Raw genomic sequence first — 5377 nt, 5'->3', positions numbered from 1 at the left:
GATTCGGAGCTGATGCATATAAGGCCAAACTCGCGACGCCGAACACTCCCTAAGGTATTCGGTCTTTATGATGTAAACCGGGCCTAAACAGTGCCCTTTGTAATCAGCCCCTGGTGTCCAGGTATGTGCAATATTCTGACGTGGCCACATGCCAATACGTCAGCATCCTTCTCAATTGTACTGAGAATTCGAGGGATGTGTATCAACAAGAGACAGTAAAAAAGGTTTATGTAGGGTCTTAATCTAAAAAGAATCCTTGGAACGGGTCCTTGCTGCACGTCTGCGCCTGTGTCTCTGTTGTGTCGTATTCTGGATGGGTGTAGCACGATGGTCATCTGAAAAAGAGAGGAACTTAATTGAAAAGTTGCCGTACAAAAGGTAAGTTATACTAAATAAACAATATATAGTTCAAAATGAGTAAAGTTGAGCCTAATTGCCACTTGTGCGCGCGCGTTGAGCCCCTTGTAGGGGTATAGCCATCAAACCTGTATCAATTACATATAGCTATACCGGACTCGTCCAACCGTGTCCGTGGTCTTAACGACCTGTCAGATGCTTTAGTTTGTGAGGCCGTTTAGTGTGCGGCTGCCAAGGTAGCCACACGGTCTTCCGCGCGCAAGGAGCGTTCAATATTTCCATTTACTGTAATGATGCCCTGTGGACCGGGCATCTTAAGCATGTGGGAAGCGTAATGCGGTATTGCATTAAAGCGAGCGAAAGCTTCGTGTCCGAGTAGTGCTTGATAGCCACCTTGGAACGGAGCGATGTGGAAGGTTAAATTTTCGATGCGGAAGTTATCGGGGAAGCCGAATATAACCTCTAGTAGCAGGGAGCCCGTGCAATGGGCCTCTGGGCCTGGCATTACTCCTTTAAAGGTAGTATTGCTGCGGCTAATTTTTGTTGGGTCTATCCCCATTTTGCGAACTGTGTCCTGATATATCAGGTTTAAACTGCTGCCGCCATCCATCAAGACTCCTGTGAAGTGGTATCCGTCAATTATTGGATCTAATACCAAGGCAGCCCATCCTGCACGCCGGATACTTGCCGAGTAATCCCGATGGTCGAAGGTGATCGGTTGGGACGACCAGTGGCAGAACTCTGCGGTGATAAGCCCTGGGGCATGTTTCTCTAGGGGTGCCGCTTTGTTTCTCCCCTTTATCACGTGTAACACGTTGACTATTTTGACTTCTGGTGGGAATTTCTTTTGTTCCCCAGTGCTTTGCTTGCGAGGCTCGTCCTCGTCTTCGCTTGGTGTATCCTGCCCCTTGTGTTCGGCGTTGAGCTTGCCGGACTGCTTGAAGACCCAACATTCTCTATGGGTATGATTTGCAGGGTTATCGGGGGTGCTATGGATCTGACATATTTGGTCCAAAATCTTGTTTAGGCTGGATAGTTCGTCTCTGTTACCTTTGGAGGGCAGCTTTTGCTGACCTGGCCGAGAGCTTTTGAATCCGGCGTTTACTGCCGTGCTCTTCGGGGCGTCTTCTTTATTCCGGCGCTTGTTTTTGCTGCATCGTGATCTCCCGTTTCCGTCCCTGACTTCAGATGCACTTGGGTCGCTGGTGCTGCATCGGGCTAACCAGCTGTCCTCACCCGCGCAAAAGCGGGTCATGAGGCTTGTTAATGCTGCCATTGTTCTCGGCTTTTCTTGGCCGAGGTGTCTGGCAAGCCATTCATCTCAAACGCTGTGCTTGAAAGCTGCTAAGGCTTCGGCATTCGGACAGTCGACTATTTGGTTCTTTTTAGTGAGGAACCTGTTCCAAAGCTTTCGGGCTGACTCTCGGGCCGAAAGGCGTCTTCGAGCTCTTCCCAGCTTCCAATGGAGTTTTCGGGGAGGCTTTTAAGCCAGTGCCGAGTTGGCCCTTTGAGCTTGAGGGGTAAGTACTTGATGGCGTGGAGATCGTCTCCCCGAGCCATATGGATATGGAGGATGTAGTCCTCAATCCAGACCCCAGGGTCTGTTGTTCCGTCGTACGCCTCTATGTTTACAGGTTTGAATCTCTCTGGAAATTCATGGTCCAGCACCTCATCGGTGAAACATAGGGGGTGTGCGACACCCCTCTATTTGGGTGTACCATGGTGTTCGGATGTTTGTTGTGTTGCATTGCATGCTGGAGCGCGCTTGCGTGGCCCGTATATGGATCTGGTTGCGCCGTCCTTTTGATGCGATCCCTCGTGTGGATCGCATACTGGCTTATGTGCGGCGTCGTTTGCCGCTCTATGTTGGCCACGAGGTCGTCCATCCGACCGGATGGCCGTTTTAATTTTTGGTTGCGGGGGATCTAAGGCCTCCTCATCGAATTCAGGTAGCAACTTTCGCTTCGGGTAGCTCTTGGTGTGGCGATTACTGCCGTGCTTCGCTGCAGTGTTGAGTACTTCACTCCATCTGATTTTGAGTGTGTCTTGTGCAGCCCTAAGTCTTTGCTTCTGCTTTTTCAGACTCCTCGCAGTGGCAACCAGCCTTTGATGGGCATTCTGTTGCTCCGGGTGCCTGTCCGGTGTGATGTCGTCCGGACTATTATCTTCGACGGGGTCGAGTTGTTCGGTTTGATTCTCCGTGTTGCCCTGGTCGGGTGATGGTTCACCCTGCTCTATCGCTGGGTCTATATGATCGCTATTTCTGCCGAGGCGGGATTTGGAGTGGCGCTTACGCCGCCGCTTTGACTGCTTCTCGAGGGAACAACCCTTCGCTGTGTCCTTCTGTTCCTCGTCGTCGTTTTCTTTGGGTGTGTCCACCATGTATACATCATATGATGAAGTGGGCGTCTAGTGCCCTGTGGGCAGTGGTTCCTGTTCGTCTCCTGCATCGTCGTCCATACTGTCAATGTCTTCGGAGTCAAAGTCGAGCATGTCGGTCAAATCGCCGATAGTGGCTACTAAGTGGGTGGTGGGTGGGCAGCGAATTTCTTCGTCATCCGCATCCCAATCCTACCGAACATAGTTCGGCCCGGACTCTCCTGACAGGGAGAGAGACCTTAATGATTTCAGTATGTCGCCGAAGGGCGAGTGCTGAAAGATATCCGCGGAGGTGAACTCCATGATCCACGCCCAGTCGGATTCGATAGGCACGGGCGCAGGCGGTTCGGAGTCCGTGGCCGGGGAAGAATCCGGTAGTTTGGCGTCACGGCTCCCATGAAGGGTAAGGTCGATATTCAGCTCGATCGCCACTGAGGATACGGCCTCCATGGCGGGGTCTATCCACCCGTCCATGGATGGCGCAACTGGTTCTGAATTGAGGGTCGGAGCGGTTGCCGGTGCGATCTCCTGAACACTATCCGATGGTAGAGCTAAATCACGCTCATCGTGATGGTGTGGCACACTAGGCAGGGGCTCGAATCCGTCATTGATCAAGTCTCCGCGGATATCGGCCGTGTAGTTTAAGCTTCCAAACCTGACCTGGTGGCCAGGGGCCTAACTCTCGATCTGCTCCAGATGGCCAAGCGAGTTGGCCCACAGTGCGAAGCCGCCGAATACAAAGATCTGTCCGAGGAGAAAAGTCTCACCCTGGGCTGCATCGCTATCGATGATTGAAGGAGCCGTCAAGCCTAATGATGACAACACAGAGGAACTCTCAATGAAAGCACCAATGTCGGTGTCAAAACCGGTGGATCTCGGGTAGGGGGTCCCGAACTGTGCGTCTAAGGCGGATGGTAACAGGAGGCAGGGGACACGATGTTTTACCCAGGTTCGGGCCCTCTTGATGGAGGTAAAACCCTACATCCTGCTTGATTATTCTTGGTAATATGAGTAGTACAAGAGTTGATCTACCATGAGATCGGAGAGGCTAAACCCTAGAAGCTAGCCTATGGTATGATTGTATGTTGTCCTACGGACTAAAACCCTCTAGTTTATATAGACACCGAAGGGGGCTAGGGTTACACAAGGTCGGTTACAAAGGAGGAGATATACATATCCGTATTGCCTAGCTTGCCTTCCACGCCAAGTAGAGTCCCATCCGGACACGGGACGAAGTCTTCAATCTTGTATCTTCATAGTCCAACAGTCCGGCCAAAGGATATAATACGGTTGTCCGGGTACCCCCTAATCCAGGACTCCCTCAGCCTCCTTTTAATAGAGAACCGCATCAAAGCATTAGCACTTAGTGCATAGATGAACTCCTCAAACTACGGTCATCACCGGGAAGTGTCCCGACTATTGTCACTCCGAGGTTGCCGGATCATAACACGTAGTAGGTGACTATAACTTGCAAGATAGGATCAAGAACACAAATATATTCATGAAAACATAATAGGTTCAGATCTGAAATCATGGCACTCGGGCCCTAGTGACAAGCATTAAGCATAGCAAAGTCATAGCAACATTAATCTTAGAACATAGTGGATACTAGGGATCAAACCCTAACAAAACTAACTCGATTACATGGTAGATCTCATCCAACCCATCACCGTCCAGCAAGCCTACGATAGGATTACTCACACACGGCGGTGAGCATCATGAAATTGGTGATGGAGGCTGGTTGATGATGATGATGGCGACAAAATCTCATCTCCGGAGCCCAAAACGGACTCCAGATCTACCCTCCCGAGCAAGAACAGGAGGTGGCAGCGGCTCCATGTCGTAAAACGCGATGAATCCTTCTCTCTGATTTTTTTTCTCCTCGAATGTGAATATATGGAGTTGGAGTTGAGGTCGGTGGAGCTTCGTGGGACCCACAAGACAGGGGGCGGGCCCTCCACCCTTGTGGACAGACGGTGGGTCCCCTTTTGTTGATTCTTTCGCCAATATTTTTTATATATTCCAAAAATATTCTCCATAGATTTTCAGGTCATTCCGAGAACTTTTATTACTGCACAAAAATAACACCATGGCAATTCACTGAAATCAGCGTTAGTCCGGGTTAGATCCATTCAAATCATGCAAATTAGAGTCCAAAACAAAGACAAAATAGTTTGGAAAAGTAGATACGATAGAGACGTATCAACTACCACATTTGGGGCTAGGGTTATGGAAAACTACCACTTTTTAAAAATTCTCTGAAAGCTACCACAAAATTGGGTTTTGATTTGGAAAAAGTACCATGTTACACTAATGACTGCATTAGTTATTTTAATTACAATTGTGACAGATTGGGTCACTCGTCAAGTGTGACATGGCATAAAAGTCAACACCATTAGCTTTGACCATTATGATAGGTGGAGCCCAGATGTTGGTCCCTACAAAAAAAACAATCAGGTCCTTGTAAGTTTATTTAAAAGAAATTAGGTGCATGTAAGTTTTTAAAAAGCAATCGGGTCCATGTTATTTAAAAAAACAATTGGGACCCTGTTATTTTTTTCATTCATGTTACTAGTACCCCTATGCACATCTACAACACAACTACAGAAAAGAAATGTCAAAATCAAATGTAATCATTCTG

Source organism: Triticum aestivum, chromosome 4A (assembly GCF_018294505.1).
Source record: "Triticum aestivum cultivar Chinese Spring chromosome 4A, IWGSC CS RefSeq v2.1, whole genome shotgun sequence".
Taxonomy (NCBI): domain Eukaryota; kingdom Viridiplantae; phylum Streptophyta; class Magnoliopsida; order Poales; family Poaceae; genus Triticum; species Triticum aestivum.
Note: the sequence above shows the minus strand (reverse complement) of the source record.